The 19,245-nt window shown below is 45.9% G+C and overlaps 2 long non-coding RNA genes across 4 annotated transcripts in view; both read right to left on the bottom strand.

The window, feature by feature from the left end:
• LOC146045483 (uncharacterized) overlaps nt 1–10,444 on the bottom strand; it is a 32,108-nt gene extending 21,664 nt beyond the window's left edge. Inside the window, exons 1-3 of the long non-coding RNA XR_014465447.1 lie at nt 10,264–10,444; nt 3,238–3,352; nt 2,524–2,707 (exon numbers count right to left, since the gene is read on the bottom strand). This is a non-coding gene — a long non-coding RNA (uncharacterized LOC146045483). The remainder of the gene's footprint in view (nt 1–2,523; nt 2,708–3,237; nt 3,353–10,263) is intronic.
• A 577-nt stretch (nt 10,445–11,021) lies between these two features.
• Nucleotides 11,022–19,245, bottom strand: part of LOC146045229 (uncharacterized) — a 49,305-nt gene continuing 41,081 nt past the window's right edge. For all 3 annotated transcript variants that reach the window (XR_014465390.1, XR_014465391.1, XR_014465389.1), the window contains one exon: nt 11,022–11,089. This is a non-coding gene — a long non-coding RNA (uncharacterized LOC146045229). The remainder of the gene's footprint in view (nt 11,090–19,245) is intronic.

Below are 19,245 nucleotides of genomic sequence, written 5' to 3' on the forward strand. Positions count from 1 at the left end.
GAGGATACATCAACCGATCCCTTCTTACCCTCAGGATGTGTATCATGGCGCTGCGTGACAGACCAGGCAGCCATATAAACTATCGGGACAGCAAGCTGACCTGGCTGCTAAAGGGAGCACTGAGCGGGAAAAGCCGATTGGTTATGATCACGCACATCAGCCCTGCGGATAGTGCTTATGAAGAATCCCGCAGCACAATGACCTACGGAAGCAAGGCCAAGTTTATCAAGACGCGAGTGGAGAAAAACCGTGTCTGTGTCCCCAATACGACTTCCGAGGGCGTCAGAGGGACCACAGTGCTGCCGGAAGTCCCTCATCCTCCAGAGCATGGCCGTGGGATCCTGCCCAGGTCTGGGAATATTTATCAAGTGAGAAAAAGTGCAAGGCCGCTGCGTGATTTTCCTCCCTGTATCCAGCAAAGAATCCCCAATCGCAATTTGAGACCAAAGCCACAGCATCTTCCGGTGTACACTCCTTTCAAGGTTGGTCATTACACATTGCACACATGAACAGCAATCGGGTCGGCAGTAAAGGTGCCCATACACGTTACAATTATTGTATACAGTATTATATACAATACTGTATTCAATAATTGTAACGTGTATGGAAACTTTTACACCTGAAGGAAAACTGGGGAATAGGGCTACTGGCGAAACCCCAACAAAAAAAAAAAACGACACTCAGCAGCCACCCCATGGGTGTGTTGGAAGAGCTGCCAATTATTTATAAATGATAACCATTATATCCAACTCATTGATAATTTAATAACTCAAAGGCTTAAACCAGGACAATGCCAGGTACGTCAGTCAGTTATACATAATGTGTGCTGTTAGTGGTTTTATTGTATTCTTGTTATGTAATACGATCCACAAAAAATTCCTAGTGTGCACAAGCACACATGGCCAATAAAGTTGATTCTGATTCTGATACATAGATCTTTTAATAATTATGCTAGGACACTACCAGTAGATGGGTGATGGGGCTTCATAGCACATTCCTGACAGGGGCCCCAATACATTGCTATGCGCAGGGGTCTACACTGCTGTTGACGCCCCTGTATGTATGTATGTATGTATGTATGTATGTATGTGTATGTATGTATATATATATATATATATATATATATATATATTTTTTTTTTATTATTATTATTAATATTATTTATATACATTTGGTCTATCTATAATACTTTAACTGACCCGGCATATACTGGGTCACCTAAGTGTCCATCTCCGTGCTTTGCTCCGCCCCTCTGGAAACCCCCTTCTGAAAATCCTGCGTTTGCCACTGGTCGCATATTATTATGGTTATTATACTTTATTTATATGGCACCACAAAGGATCCCCCGGGCCCAATTACAGAGTACATATACAAATGAGGGTAACAGTGACCTACAGCTGAATACAATAGAGGACAAGTACAGGGCACATAACTATAGCTACATCCGCAGGGTATCAGCGTGGTAGAAAACCACAGGGTTTGGTGCTATCAAAGATGGCTTAAGTAAAGGCCCCCATGCACTATGCAAATTCTCTGAAGGGAGAAGTCGCACCTGATCCCCCGCCGAATGTCCAACCTCCGACTCCGCTCCGATGAACACAGGACTGTGCATCAGAACGGATATTATACACATGCGATTTGGACCGATTTCACCCAATATCTCAGCTTGATCTACCGGAATTGGCCCAAATCGCATAGTGTATGGGACAGTAAGAGAAGGAAAGCACACGAGGGATGAGGGTCCTGCTCATTTATTCATGAAAATCTTTATCACTATTTATAAATAATACAGACAATATAAGTAAGATTTTAAATCAGTTTTAATTTTCAAAAAGTTTTTTTTTTTTACGTTTTGGCATTGAGAAAGCAAATAGGTAATGTAACATCATGCCAAATACTGTAGGGAAATGAGAAACCAGTACAGTGGATTTGCAAACCAATATACCCCATTATATATACTCTGCCAAGTTCATAAAAGCTACTTCATACGTTATATTACATTATATATATTCTTACATATTACTTCATTAGTAACCAGTAATAATGCGTTTGTAAATAAACTTTTCCAGTGGCATGAACCTGGCCTGCCATTGGAATTCTGGGATACATGGCGCACCTATAGTTCCTGATTGGACCACTCTCTCAGTATTGGCAAGTGTTTAGGTTTTCATCCCGCACTAGGGTCTGCACGAATTTCGATATTAACAGATGGAATCAATACCATAGGAGTATGTCATACTTGCTGACAGCAGCAAGTCAGGGGGGCGGGACAGGCAGACGTCATCAAGCCCCACCCCCACGACAGTCAAACAACGTAATTCGCGGACCCGCAAAAAAAGGTCATTTTGTGCTGCAGGGAAGGGGGTGCGGGGGCTGCCTGGCCAATGCGGGAGGATTGCCCACCTTCCCGGGGACCCGATTTTCGGGAGCCTCACGGCAATTCCAGGAGGGTAGGCAAGCCTGGAGTATGTAATACAATTAGGAACAAATAGAAAAATAATATAATACAAGATAATTAATTACCTCTAAGTAGGAGACTGCTTTGTCCACAGCCTCGTGCCAGAGTAACATGAGGCCCAAAGTGGAGCCAAGTTGGTGGGGTAGAAGTTTGGATTGTGTCTATGATCCTCTATATTAAAGTCCAACCAGACTCCTATTTCCTTGTCCCACAGAACAGCCTGCACAGCATCCAGTCGCTCCGGCATATCTGTAGCAAATAACAATAACAGAAATGATACAATATAGAAATTATAATACAGCCAATTGGAAAAATGGTGAAATAAACTTTAACAAAAGACCAATTGTTCTGATAATGTTGTTAAATAAAATGGATTGACCTAGGCACTTATTCAGATCTGATCGCAGTACAAAATTGTTCTCAATATGGGCAAAACCTTGTGCACTGCAGGTGGGGCAGATGTAACATGTGCAGAGAGAGTTACATTTGGGTGGGGTGTTTTGAAACTGAAATCTAAATTGCAGTGTCAAAATAATGCAGTCAGTATTTACCCTGCACAGAAACAAAATCTAACTCTCTGTACACATGTTACATCTGTCCCACCTGGAGGGCACATGGTTTTGCCCATTTTGAGAACAAATTTGTTCTGCGATCAGATCTGAATAAGGGCATTAAATTTGTGTGAATGGCCATACAGCACATGTTGTGATCTTATCAGTGAGAAACACTCTGCGTCCTCCTAGCAGCACAATGTCCATTCTCAAACTATAGCCTGTTACCTCTGCCCTGGTGATGAGAATTTGGATTAACATATCCTCATCTGTCCCAGTCCCCCATCATGGTTTTTGTAAGGATCCTTGGCATAATATCCTTGGCGGTCCTTAATGCATTGTACTGCAGAAAGAGAGGACATGAGCTGGTTTATTACAAGGTAACTGTACATGGTTAGTATATTTCTCCTGATTATAAAACTGCCGCGAGAGATGAAGCAGTATTCACACTATACTAAAGTAATTAATAATTTGGCCACTGGAGGCGCACTTCCACTGGCATCTGTGGGCAACATATATTTTCTTTCAGAACTAATACAATTGCTCCCACTGCTGTGTATGGCTACAAACATGCAGAGATAAAAGGTTCTTTGTGCCTATTAACTTTTATCACGTAAATAAGTAAGAGGTAAGACATCCCAGGGGGACCAGAAGACGATACCACTTCTGTAACAGCAGACCCTGGATGAGATACATAGCAGTGCCCTTCTGCCATATGGCAGCTAGTGATGTCACAATGTGCCGATGATGTCACAATGGGCCGATGATGTCACAATGGGCTGTGATGGGTAGAACACTGGCAGCTGACTGCTTCCTGAGTCATATCTAATATTGCTGGACTTGTGCCAACACAGATAATTTTTCACTCTTTTCTGAAGATTGAAGTTTGATATAAAATGAAGAAGGCGAAAGCTAATAAAGCTATAGACCACCAAATGACTGTCGCTCTGCGCATCCGTCCCGTTAATTTGACGGAGACTAAGAACCGCGCCCGATGCATCACACACCAGCTCGGACCGCAGACAGTGCTATTGCAGGACCCCGGTGAGGATCCTAACGATGTCCTGCGCTCCACCAGGACAAGAGAAACAACATTCCAATTTAACCAGGTGTTTGACCAGGCAGCTACCCAGGAGACTGTGTATGATTCCACAGTGAAGCCCTTATTGGGTGACATCCTGTCCGGGTACAATGCTGCCATATTTGCCTACGGCCCCACAGGCACCGGAAAGACCTTCACCATGATGGGTAAGGACCGCGAACCTGGAGTAATATATCGCACCCTGAAGGACCTGTTTAAAGCCATTGAGGAGACTGGGGAAAAAAAGAATTTCTCCGTATCATTATCATACGCGGAGATCTATAATGAAACCGTCCGAGACCTATTAAGACCTTCCTCTAGGTCTTTGGTCCTCAGAGAGGATCCCAATGGCAACACCAACATAGAAGGGATTTCTACATTCTCCCTTAGCACTCCTGAGGAAGCCATGACCCTGCTGAAGAAGGGCAACAAGCGGCGCACAGAAGCTCCCACAGCCGCTAATAAGACCTCATCCCGCTCACATGCAGTATTGCAGGTCACCATAAAGCAGACAGCCAGTGATAGTGTGAGCACAGGCAAGTTGTACATGGTAGACCTTGCGGGATCAGAACGAGCAAGCCAGACTAAGAACAGCGGCCAGACCATGAAAGAAGGAGGATACATCAACCGATCCCTTCTTACCCTCAGGATGTGTATCATGGCGCTGCGTGACAGACCAGGCAGCCATATAAACTATCGGGACAGCAAGCTGACCTGGCTGCTAAAGGGAGCACTGAGCGGGAAAAGCCGATTGGTTATGATCACGCACATCAGCCCTGCGGATAGTGCTTATGAAGAATCCCGCAGCACAATGACCTACGGAAGCAAGGCCAAGTTTATCAAGACGCGAGTGGAGAAAAACCGTGTCTGTGTCCCCAATACGACTTCCGAGGGCGTCAGAGGGACCACAGTGCTGCCGGAAGTCCCTCATCCTCCAGAGCATGGCCGTGGGATCCTGCCCAGGTCTGGGAATATTTATCAAGTGAGAAAAAGTGCAAGGCCGCTGCGTGATTTTCCTCCCTGTATCCAGCAAAGAATCCCCAATCGCAATTTGAGACCAAAGCCACAGCATCTTCCGGTGTACACTCCTTTCAAGGTTGGTCATTACACATTGCACACATGAACAGCAATCGGGTCGGCAGTAAAGGTGCCCATACACGTTACAATTATTGTATACAGTATTATATACAATACTGTATTCAATAATTGTAACGTGTATGGAAACTTTTACACCTGAAGGAAAACTGGGGAATAGGGCTACTGGCGAAACCCCAACAAAAAAAAAACGACACTCAGCAGCCACCCCATGGGTGTGTTGGAAGAGCTGCCAATTATTTATAAATGATAACCATTATATCCAACTCATTGATAATTTAATAACTCAAAGGCTTAAACCAGGACAATGCCAGGTACGTCAGTCAGTTATACATAATGTGTGCTGTTAGTGGTTTTATTGTATTCTTGTTATGTAATACGATCCACAAAAAATTCCTAGTGTGCACAAGCACACATGGCCAATAAAGTTGATTCTGATTCTGATACATAGATCTTTTAATAATTATGCTAGGACACTACCAGTAGATGGGTGATGGGGCTTCATAGCACATTCCTGATAGGGGCCCCAATACATTGCTATGCGCAGGGGTCTACACTGCTGTTGACGCCCCTGTATGTATGTATGTATGTATGTATGTATGTATGTATGTATGTATGTATGTATGTGTATGTATGTATATATATCTCTTATATATTTAGCCAGATCTGTCACTCAACCCCTGTGGAGAACGTTCCTGTGTAGAACAGTTTCACTTTCATGTGTCTGACGTTCCACCCCCTTGACATCACCTCCCCCCGCCCAGCCAGGGCTACAGTACACGCCCACCATCCACCATTACTCCACAGCCACCATCCACCATTACTCCTGCACATCCCTACACTCTGCCAGGACCCCCGCGACCCCCCCTCCCGTGATTCGCGGGACCCCCGCGAACCCCCCCTCCCACGATTCGCGGGACCCCCGCGACCCCCCTCCCGCGATTCGCGGGACCCCCGCGACCACCCCGGTATCCGGACTATTGTTAGACAGCACTTACATCGACAGCCATTACATCGACACCATTAGTTCGACACCTCAATAGGTCGACATGGTTTTAGGTCGACATACCATTAGGTCGACATGTCATTATGTCGACAGCTCATTAGGTCGACAGCTCATTAGGTCGACATGTTTTTAGGTCGACACTGCCATTAGGTCGACAGTGTCTATGTCGACAGTCAAAAGGTCGACATGGTTTTTTTCACTGTTTATTGAGCCGACATGTGCCGACAGGCGGTATTTCATGCCCTACTATCCACTAGGGCGTGGCGGGAGAATAAAATAGTGTGCCGAGCGCAGCGAGGCACCGTGCCCGAAGCATAGCGAGCGGCTGCGGTACACTTCAAACTGTGTCCATGTCGACTGTGTCGACATTTCGGCCAAAAAACAGTGAAAAAACCCATGTCGACCTTTTGACTGTCGACATACACTCTGTCGACCTAATGGCAGTGTCGACCTAAAAACATGTCGACCTAATGAGCTGTCGACCTAATGGTATGTCGACCTAAAACCATGTCGACCTATTGAGCTGTCGAACTAATGGTGTCGATGTAATGGCTGTCGATGTAAGTGCTGTCTAATATCCGTCCCAGACCCGACCACCCCCTCCCGCGATTCGCTGGACCTCCGCGACCACCCCCTCCCGCGAAACGCGGGACCCCCGCGACCCTCCCTCCCGCGAGCCCCCTCCCGCGATTCGCAGGACCCCTGCATCCTCCCCTCCCGCGATTCGCGGGACCCCTGCGACCCCCCCTCCCGGCATTAAAAGGGCCCCCCGCGACCCCCCCTCCCGCGATTCACGGCACCCCCCCCTACTATGATTTGTGACCCCCCTCCCGCAATTCGCGCCGCCCCCTCCCGTGATTCACGGAACCCCCCGTAGCGCCCCCCTCCCGCGATTTGCGGGCCCCCTCGGCACTTCTCGCGATTTGCGACCGCCCCCTAATTCACACATTCGGGGACCCCACCTCCCGCGATTCATGCCCCCCTCACGCAATTCACGGCACCCCCCACACCCCCCTTCCTGCGATTCGCAACCCCTCACGACCCCCCCTCCCGCGATTCACGAAACCCCCCGTAGCGCCCCCCTCCCGCGATTTGCTGGCCCCCTCGGCACCTCTCGCGATTTGCGACCGCCCCGTAATTCACACATTCGGGGACCCCCCCTCCCGCGATTCATGCCCCCCTCACGCAATACACGGCACCCCCCATACCCCCCTTCCTGCGATTCGGAATCCCCCACGACCCCCCCTCCCACGATTCATGCCCCCTCCCGCAATTCATGGACCCCCGCACCACCCCCCTGCGCCCACCCTCCCTTGATTCACGCCCCCCTCATGCAATTCACGGCAACCCCCCACACCCCCCCTCCTGCGATTCGCAGCTCCCCCACGACCCCCGCCTCCTGCGATTCATGACCCCTCCCGTGATTCACGGACCCCCGCACCACCCCCCCTTGACTCACGGCACCCCACGCGCCCCTCCCGCAATTCACGGACCTCCGCAACCCCCCCTCCCGCAATTCACTAACCCCGACAACCCCCCTCCCGCAATTTGCGGACCCCCCTTCCCACGATTCAAGCCCCCCCGCGCCCCCGCCCACGATTTGCGGACCCCCTCCCGCTAACCGCGGATCCCCACACACCACCCCCCCTCCCGCAATTTGCAGACCCCCCAGACCCCCTTCCGGCAATTCCACCCCCCAGCGGACCACCGCGGCCCCCGCTCCCGCATTTCACGTACCCCCGTGACAATGGGGGATCCTGTACCACCACAAGCAGGTACCGCCCCTAGGTGGGAAATCCGGCCCTGGCTGCCGCACTGCAGGTTTCCCCACTGCCCTCTGCACCAGCGCCACAACTTTTATCAATGTCTTGCCCACATACCACTATTATACAGCCTCCTGCTCTCATGCACGCTCACTCCCTCCCAGTGGGAGGAGACGCTCACCCACTGCCGGGAGCTGCATACTGTCCCCCACCCTCCTCCAGTTCTAGGGATGCCCATCGACCATCAATGATTTTCAAATAATCGATGGTTTATGGCCGATGTTGAATACTTTTGCCATCAATGTGGGAGGACACTGCCCTGCCTCCTGTTCTCCTGCCCCGTAACTTCCGCCAGTGGAGACCCGCTCACCCTGTGTTGCCCACATTCCCCTATCATGCTTTACCGCCCAGCCTCCTGCTCTCATGCACCCTAACTCCCACCCAGTCGGAGGAGACACTGACTCCTGTATTTCTGTGCTGCCACGCTGGACCCTCACCCACTGGCAGAAGCTGCACAGTGTCCACCACCCTCTTTAGTCCCCCGTATGCCCACACACCCCTATCACTACCCAGCTTCCTGCTCTCCTGAACCGTAACTTCCACCACTGGGTAATCGCTGACGCTGTGTTGCCCACATACCCCTATCATGCCTCATATCCCAGCCTCCTGCTCTCATGCACCCTAACTCCCACCCAGTAGGAGGAGACACTGACTCAGGGCCACCGTCCGGTACTCCTGTGCTGCCACGCTGGACCCTCACCCACTGCCAGAAGCTGCAATACAGGGCATCTTTCATACAATTCTAACCATATTTCTCACAATACAAATGTTCACAAATTAAGGGGCGTAGCCCCTTACGCCGGTGTGAAGAGCGCCCGTAGGGCGCGATGAATCACCTAGTATATATATATATATATTTTTTTTTTATTATTATTATTAATATTATTTATATACATTTGGTCTATCTATAATACTTTAACTGACCCGGCATATACTGGGTCACCTAAGTGTCCATCTCCGTGCTTTGCTCCGCCCCTCTGGAAACCCCCTTCTGAAAATCCTGCGTTTGCCACTGGTCGCATATTATTATGGTTATTATACTTTATTTATATGGCACCACAAAGGATCCCCCGGGCCCAATTACAGAGTACATATACAAATGAGGGAAACAGTGACCTACAGCTGAATACAATAGAGGACAAGTACAGGGCACATAACTATAGCTACATCCGCAGGGTATCAGCGTGGTAGAAAACCACAGGGTTTGGTGCTATCAAAGATGGCTTAAGTAAAGGCTCCCATGCACTATGCAAATTCTCTGAAGGGAGAAGTCGCACCTGATCCCCCGCCGAATGTCCAACCTCCGACTCCGCTCCGATGAACACAGGACTGTGCATCAGAACGGATTTTATACACATGCGATTTGGACCGATTTCACCCAATATCTCAGCTTGATCTACCGGAATTGGCCCAAATCGCATAGTGTATGGGACATTAAGAGAAGGAAAGCACACGAGGGATGAGGGTCCTGCTCATCTATTCATGAAAATCTTTATCACTATTTATAAATAATACAGACAATATAAGTAAGATTTTAAATCAGTTTTATTTTTCAAAAAGTTTTTTTTTTTTACGTTTTGGCATTGAGAAAGCAAATAGGTAAAGTAACATCATGCCAAATACTGTAGGGAAATGAGAAACCAGTACAGTGGATTTGCAAACCAATATACCCCATTATATATACTCTGCCAAGTTCATAAAAGCTACTTCATACGTTATATTACATTATATATATTCTTACATATTACTTCAGTAGTAACCAGTAATAATGCGTTTGTAAATAAACTTTTCCAGTGGCATGAACCTGGCCTGCCATTGGAATTCTGGGATACATGGCGCACCTATAGTTCCTGATTGGACCGCTCTCTCAGTATTGGCAAGTGTTTAGGTTTTGATCCCGCACTAGGGTCTGCACGAATTTCGATATTAACAGATGGAATCAATACCATAGGAGTATGTCATACTTGCTGACAGCAGCAAGTCAGGGGGGCAGGACAGGCAGACGTCATCAAGTCCCACCCCCACGACAGTTAAACAACGTAATTCGCGGACCCGCAAAAAAAGGTCATTTTGTGCTGCAGGGAAGGGGGTGCGGGGGCTGCCTGGCCAATGCGGGAGGATTGCCCACCTTCCCGGGGGACCCGATTTTCAGGAGCCTCACGGCAATTCCAGGAGGGTAGGCAAGCCTGGAGTATGTAATACAATTAGGAACAAATAGAAAAATAATATAATACAAGATAATTAATTACCTCTAAGTAGGAGACTGCTTTGTCCACAGCCTCGTGCCAGAGTAACATGAGGCCCAAAGTGGAGCCAAGTTGGTGGGGTAGAAGTTTGGATTGTGTCTATGATCCTCTATATTAAAGTCCAACCAGACTCCTATTTCCTTGTCCCACAGAACAGCCTGCACAGCATCCAGTCGCTCCGGCATATCTGTAGCAAATGACAAAAACAGAAATGATACAATATAGAAATTATAATACAGCCAATTGGAAAAATGGTGAAATAAACTTTAACAAAAGACCAATTGTTCTGATAATGTTGTTAAATAAAATGGATTGACCTAGGCCCTTATTCAGATCTGATCGCAGTACAAAATTGTTCTCAATATGGGCAAAACCTTGTACACTGCAGGTGGGGCAGATGTAACATGTGCAGAGAGAGTTACATTTGGGTGGGGTGTTTTGAAACTGAAATCTAAATTGCAGTGTCAAAATAATGCAGTCAGTATTTACCCTGCACAGAAACAAAATCTAACTCTCTGTACACATGTTACATCTGTCCCACCTGGAGGGCACATGGTTTTGCCCATTTTGAGAACAAATTTGTTCTGCGATCAGATCTGAATAAGGGCCCTAATTTGTGTGAATGGCCATACAGCACATGTTGTGATCTTATCAGTGAGAAACACTCTGCGTCCTCCTAGCAGCACAATGTCCATTCTCAAACTATAGCCTGTTACCTCTGCCCTGGTGATGAGAATTTGGATTAACATATCCTCATCTGTCCCAGTCCCATCATGGTTTTTGTAAGGATCCTTGGCATAATATCCTTGGCGGTCCTTAATGCATTATACTGCAGAAAGAGAGGACATGAGCTGGTTTATTACAAGGTAACTGTACATGGTTAGTATATTTCTCCTGATTATAAAACTGCCGCGAGAGATGAAGCAGTATTCACACTATACTAAAGTAATTAATAATTTGGCCACTGTAGGCGCACTTCCACTGGCATCTGTGGGCAACATATATTTTCTTTCAGAACTAATACAATTGCTCCCACTGCTGTGTATGGCTACAAACATGCAGAGATAAAAGGTTCTTTGTGCCTATTAACTTTTATCACGTAAATAAGTAAGAGGTAAGACATCCCAGGGGGACCAGAAGACGATACCACTTCTGTAACAGCAGACCCTGGATGAGATACATAGCAGTGCCCTTCTGCCATATGGCAGCTAGTGATGTCACAATGGGCCGATGATGTCACAATGGGCCGATGATGTCACAATGGGCTGTGATGGGTAGAACACTGGCAGCTGACTGCTTCCTGAGTCATATCTAATATTGCTGGACTTGTGCCAACACAGATAATTTTTCACTCTTTTCTGAAGATTGAAGTTTGATATAAAATGAAGAAGGCGAAAGCTAATAAAGCTATAGACCACCAAATGACTGTCGCTCTGCGCATCCGTCCCGTTAATTTGACGGAGACTAAGAACCGCGCCCGATGCATCACACACCAGCTCGGACCGCAGACAGTGCTATTGCAGGACCCCGGTGAGGATCCTAACGATGTCCTGCGCTCCACCAGGACAAGAGAAACAACATTCCAATTTAACCAGGTGTTTGACCAGGCAGCTACCCAGGAGACTGTGTATGATTCCACAGTGAAGCCCTTATTGGGTGACATCCTGTCCGGGTACAATGCTGCCATATTTGCCTACGGCCCCACAGGCACCGGAAAGACCTTTACCATGATGGGTAAGGACCGCGAACCTGGAGTAATATATCGCACCCTGAAGGACCTGTTTAAAGCCATTGAGGAGACTGGGGAAAAAAAGAATTTCTCCGTATCATTATCATACGCGGAGATCTATAATGAAACCGTCCGAGACCTATTAAGACCTTCCTCTAGGTCTTTGGTCCTCAGAGAGGATCCCAATGGCAACACCAACATAGAAGGGATTTCTACATTCTCCCTTAGCACTCCTGAGGAAGCCATGACCCTGCTGAAGAAGGGCAACAAGCGGCGCACAGAAGCTCCCACAGCCGCTAATAAGACCTCATCCCGCTCACATGCAGTATTGCAGGTCACCATAAAGCAGACAGCCAGTGATAGTGTGAGCACAGGCAAGTTGTACATGGTAGACCTTGCGGGATCAGAACGAGCAAGCCAGACTAAGAACAGCGGCCAGACCATGAAAGAAGGAGGATACATCAACCGATCCCTTCTTACCCTCAGGATGTGTATCATGGCGCTGCGTGACAGACCAGGCAGCCATATAAACTATCGGGACAGCAAGCTGACCTGGCTGCTAAAGGGAGCACTGAGCGGGAAAAGCCGATTGGTTATGATCACGCACATCAGCCCTGCGGATAGTGCTTATGAAGAATCCCGCAGCACAATGACCTACGGAAGCAAGGCCAAGTTTATCAAGACGCGAGTGGAGAAAAACCGTGTCTGTGTCCCCAATACGACTTCCGAGGGCGTCAGAGGGACCACAGTGCTGCCGGAAGTCCCTCATCCTCCAGAGCATGGCCGTGGGATCCTGCCCAGGTCTGGGAATATTTATCAAGTGAGAAAAAGTGCAAGGCCGCTGCGTGATTTTCCTCCCTGTATCCAGCAAAGAATCCCCAATCGCAATTTGAGACCAAAGCCACAGCATCTTCCGGTGTACACTCCTTTCAAGGTTGGTCATTACACATTGCACACATGAACAGCAATCGGGTCGGCAGTAAAGGTGCCCATACACGTTACAATTATTGTATACAGTATTATATACAATACTGTATTCAATAATTGTAACGTGTATGGAAACTTTTACACCTGAAGGAAAACTGGGGAATAGGGCTACTGGCGAAACCCCAACAAAAAAAAAACGACACTCAGCAGCCACCCCATGGGTGTGTTGGAAGAGCTGCCAATTATTTATAAATGATAACCATTATATCCAACTCATTGATAATTTAATAACTCAAAGGCTTAAACCAGGACAATGCCAGGTACGTCAGTCAGTTATACATAATGTGTGCTGTTAGTGGTTTTATTGTATTCTTGTTATGTAATACGATCCACAAAAAATTCCTAGTGTGCACAAGCACACATGGCCAATAAAGTTGATTCTGATTCTGATACATAGATATTTTAATAATTATGCTAGGACACTACCAGTAGATGGGTGATGGGGCTTCATAGCACATTCCTGACAGGGGCCCCAATACATTGCTATGCGCAGGGGTCTACACTGCTGTTGACGCCCCTGTATGTATGTATGTATGTATGTGTATGTATGTATATATATATATATATATATTTTTTTTTTTTTTTTTTTTTTTATTATTATTAATATTATTTATATACATTTGGTCTATCTATAATACTTTAACTGACCCGGCATATACTGGGTCACCTAAGTGTCCATCTCCGTGCTTTGCTCCGCCCCTCTGGAAACCCCCTTCTGAAAATCCTGCGTTTGCCACTGGTCGCATATTATTATGGTTATTATACTTTATTTATATGGCACCACAAAGGATCCCCCGGGCCCAATTACAGAGTACATATACAAATGAGGGAAACAGTAACCTACAGCTGAATACAATAGAGGACAAGTACAGGGCACATAACTATAGCTACATCCGCAGGGTATCAGCGTGGTAGAAAACCACAGGGTTTGGTGCTATCAAAGATGGCTTAAGTAAAGGCTCCCATGCACTATGCAAATTCTCTGAAGGGAGAAGTCGCACCTGATCCCCCGCCGAATGTCCAACCTCCGACTCCGCTCCGATGAACACAGGACTGTGCATCAGAACGGATTTTATACACATGCGATTTGGACCGATTTCACCCAATATCTCAGCTTGATCTACCGGAATTGGCCCAAATCTCATAGTGTATGGGACATTAACCCCTTCCTGACAGAGCCCTTTTTTTCAAATCTGACATGTCTCACTTAAGTGGGGATAACTTTTTTTTGCTTTTACTTATCCCAGTGATTTTGAGATTGTTTTTTCGGGACACATTGTACTTCAAATTAGTGGTAAATTTGGGTCGATACAGTCTGTGTTTTTTTGTGAAAAATACCAAAATGTCGTGAAAAAATGGAAAATTTAGCAATTTGCAAAATGTTAAATTTTCTGCTTGTGAGACAAATAATCATACCACTCAAAATAGTTAATAACTAACATAGACCATATGTCTACTTTATGTTGACATCATTATTTCAACTTCCTTTTCATTTTTTTGGACACTAGGAGGCTTACAATATGAATAGCAAATTCTCAAATTTTCAAGAAAATTTCAAACACTGATTTTTTTAGGGACCAGTTCAGTTCTGATGTGACTTTGAGGGACTTGTATGTGAAACACCCCCATAAATTATACCATTTCAAAAACTGCACCCCTCACAGTATTCAAAACAGCATTTTGGAAGTTTGTTAACCCTTTAGGTGTTTCACAGGAATTAAAACAAAGTGTAGGTGAAATTTCAAAATTTCATTTTTTTTGCAAATTTGCAATTTTAATACATTTTTCTAAGGAACACAGTACATTTTACTAGAGAAATGTGACTAAAAATTGATTCCCCCAATTCTTTTGTTTTCATAAATATCCTATATGTGGCCCTAGTGTGCACGTTGACCAAACCACAGGCTTCATAATAGAAGGAGCACCTACTTGATTTTGGAGCCTCCTTTTTATGAGATTATTTTTTAGGCACCATGTAGGTTTCTAGGCACCATAAGATGCTAAAAGTTAGGAACCCCCCCACAAGTGACCCCATTTTGCAAACTACACCCCTCAGGGAATTCATCTAGGGGTATAGTGTACATTTCAAACCCCCAGGGGTTTCACCAATTGTGGTACAACTGGGCAGTGAAAATGAAAAATTAAATTTTTTACACAAAAATGCAGTTCTGGCTCAAAATTTTTCATTTTCAGAAGGTATGAAGGAGAAAAAGCACCCCAAAATCTGTGCCCCAATTTCTCCCGAGTACGGCAATGCCTCACATGTGACCAAAAAATACCATTTGGGTGCATGGCAGGACTCAGAAAGGAAGGAGTGATTTTTGGATTTTGCAGCTCAGATTCTGGTGGAATGTTGGTGGGTGCTATGTTGCATTAGCAAGACCCCCCAAGCACCAATACAGTGGAACCCCCCCACAAGTGACCCCATTTTGCAAACTACACCCCTCAGGGAATTCATCTAGGGGTATAGTGTACATTTCAAACCCCCAGGGGTTTCACCAATTTTGATACAACTGGGCAGTGAAAATGAAAAATTACATTTTTTTACACAAAAATGCAGTTCTGGCTCAAAATTTTTCATTTTCACAAGGAATGAAGGAGACAAGGCACCCCAAAATCTGTGCCCCAATTTCTCCCGAGTACGGCAATGCCTCACATGTGACCAAAAAATACCAGTTGGGTGCATGGCAGGACTCAGAAGGGAAGGAGTGATTTTTGGTGGTGGAATGTTGGTGGGTGCTATGTCGCATTAGCAAGACCCCCAAAGCACCAATACAGTGGAACCCCCCCACAAGTGACCCCATTTTGCAAACTACACCCCTCAGGGAATTCATCTAGGGGTATAGTGTACATTTCAAACCCCCAGGGGTTTCACCAATTTTGATACAACTGGGCAGTGAAAATGAAAAATTACATTTTTTTACACAAAAATGCAGTTCTGGCTCAAAATTTTTCATTTTCAGAAGGTATGAAGGAGAAAAAGCACCCCAAAATCTGTGCCCCAATTTCTCCCGAGTACGGCAATGCCTCACATGTGACCAAAAAATACCATTTGGGCGCATGGCAGGACTCAGAAGGGAAGGAGTGATTTTTGGATTTTGCAGCTCAGATTCTGGTGGAATTTTGGTGGGTGCTATGTCGCAATAGCAAGACCCCCCAAGCACCAATACAGTGGAACCCCCCCACAAGTGACCCCATTTTGCAAACTACACCCCTCAGGGAATTCATCTAGGGGTATAGTGTACATTTCAAACCCCCAGGGGTTTCACCAATTTTGATACAACTGGGCTGTGAAAATGAAAAATTACATTTTTTTACACAAAAATGCAGTTCTGGCTCAAAATTTTTCATTTTCAGAAGGTATGAAGGAGAAAAAGCACCCCAAAATCTGTGCCCCAATTTCTCCCGAGTACGGCAATGCCTCACATGTGACCAAAAAATACCATTTGGGCGCATGGCAGGACTCAGAAGGGAAGGAGTGATTTTTGGATTTTGCAGCTCAGATTCTGGTGGAATTTTGGTGGGTGCTATGTCGCATTAGCAAGACCCCCCAAGCACCAATACAGTGGAACCCCCCCACAAGTGACCCCATTTTGCAAACTACACCCCTCAGGGAATTCATCTAGGGGTATAGTGTACATTTCAAACCCCCAGGGGTTTCACCAATTTTGATACAACTGGGCTGTGCAAATGCAAAATTACATTTTTTACACAAAAATGCAGTTCTGGCTCAAAATTTTTCATTTTCACAAGGAATGAAGGAGACAAAGCACCCCAAAATCTGTGCCCCAATTTCTCCCGAGTACGGCAATGCCTCACATGTGACCAAAAAATACCATTTGGGTGCATGGCAGGACTCAGAAAGGAAGGAGTGATTTTTGGATTTTGCAGCTCAGATTCTGGTGGAATGTTGGTGGGTGCTATGTTGCATTAGCAAGACCCCCCAAGCACCAATACAGTGGAACCCCCCCACAAGTGACCCCATTTTGCAAACTACACCCCTCAGGGAATTCATCTAGGGGTATAGTGTACATTTCAAACCCCCAGGGGTTTCACCAATTTTGATACAACTGGGCAGTGAAAATGAAAAATTACATTTTTTTACACAAAAATGTAGTTCTGGCTCAAAATTTTTCATTTTCACAAGGAATGAAGGAGACAAAGCACCCCAAAATCTGTGCCCCAATTTCTCCCGAGTATGGCAATGCCTCATATGTGACCAAAAATACCAGTTGGGTGCATGGCAGGACTCAGAAGGGAAGGAGTGATTTTTGGTGGTGGAATGTTGGTGGGTGCTATGTCGCATTAGCAAGACCCCCAAAGCACCAATACAGTGGAACCCCCCCACAAGTGACCCCATTTTGCAAACTACAGCCCTCAGGGAATTCATCTATGGGTATAGTGTACATTTCAAACCCCCAGGGGTTTCACCAATTTTGATACAACTGGGCAGTGAAAATGAAAAATTACATTTTTTTTTAAACAAAAATGCAGTTCTGGCTCAAAATTTTTCATTTTCAGAAGGTATGAAGGAGAAAAAACACCCCAAAATCTGTGCCCCAATTTCTCCCGAGTACGGCAATGCCTCACATGTGACCAAAAAATACCAGTTGGGTGCATGGCAGGACTCAGAAGGGAAGGAGTGATTTTTGGATTTTGCAGCTCAGATTCTGGTGGAATTTTGGTGGGTGCTATGTCGCATTAGCAAGACCCCCCAAGCACCAATACAGTGGAACCCCCCCACAAGTGACCCCATTTTGCAAACTACACCCCTCAGGGAATTCATCTAGGGGTATAGTGTACATTTCAAACCCCCAGGGGTTTCACCAATTTTGATACAACTGGTGAGTGAAAATGAAAAATTACATTTTTTACACAAAAATGCAGTTCTGGCTCAAAATTTTTCATTTTCACAAGGAATGAAGGAGACAAAGCACCCCAAAATCTGTGCCCCAATTTCTCCCGAGTACGGCAATGCCTCACATGTGACCAAAAAATACCATTTGGGTGCATGGCAGGACTCAGAAAGGAAGGAGTGATTTTTGGATTTTGCAGCTCAGATTCTGGTGGAATGTTGGTGGGTGCTATGTTGCATTAGCAAGACCCCCCAAGCACCAATACAGTGGAACCCCTCCACAAGTGACCCCATTTTGCAAACTACACCCCTCAGGGAATTCATCTAGGGGTATAGTGTACATTTCAAACCCCCAGGGGTTTCACCAATTTTGATACAATTGGGCAGTGAAAATGAAAAATTACATTTTTTTACACAAAAATGCAGTTCTGGCTCAAAATTTTTCATTTTCACAAGGAATGAAGGAGACAAAGCACCCCAAAATCTGTGCCCCAATTTCTCCCGAGTATGGCAATGCCTCATATGTGACCAAAAAATACCAGTTGGGTGCATGGCAGGACTCAGAAGGGAAGGAGTGATTTTTGGTGGTGGAATGTTGGTGGGTGCTATGTCGCATTAGCAAGACCCCCAAAGCACCAATACAGTGGAACCCCCCCACAAGTGACCCCATTTTGCAAACTACACCCCTCAGGGAATTCATCTAGGGGTATAGTGTACATTTCAAACCCCCAGGGGTTTCACCAATTTTGATACAACTGGTGAGTGAAAATGAAAAATTACATTTTTTTACACAAAAATGCAGTTCTGGCTCAAAATTTTTCATTTTCAGAAGGTATGAAGGAGAAAAAGCACCCCAAAATCTGTGCCCCAATTTCTCCCGAGTACGGCAATGCCTCATGTGTGACCAAAAAGTGTCAGGACTCAGAAGGGAAGGAGTGATATTTGGATTTTGCAGCACAAATTCTGGTGGAATGTTGGTGGGTGCTATGTCGCATTAGCAAGACCCCCAAAGCACCAATACAGTGGAACCCCCCACAAGTGACCCCATTTTGCAAACTACACCCCTCAGGGAATTCATCTAGGGGTATAGTGTACATTTCAAACCCCCAGGGGTTTCACCAATTTTGATACAACTGGTGAGTGAAAATGAAAAATTACATTTTTTTACACAAAAATGCAGCTCTGGCTCAAAATTTTTCATTTTCAGAAGGTATGAAGGAGAAAAAGCACCCCAAAATCTGTGCCCCAATTTCTCCCGAGTACGGCAATGCCTCACATGTGACCAAAAAATACCAGTTGGGTGCATGGCAGGACTCAGAAGGGAAGGAGTGATTTTTGGATTTTGCGGCTCAGATTCTGGTGGAATGAATGGTGGGTGCTATGTGGCATTAGCAAGACCCCCGAAGCACGGTGA

The sequence above is a fragment of the Crinia signifera genome, chromosome 11 (assembly GCF_055691185.1).
Source record: "Crinia signifera chromosome 11, ASM5569118v1, whole genome shotgun sequence".
In the NCBI taxonomy this organism is placed as follows: domain Eukaryota; kingdom Metazoa; phylum Chordata; class Amphibia; order Anura; family Myobatrachidae; genus Crinia; species Crinia signifera.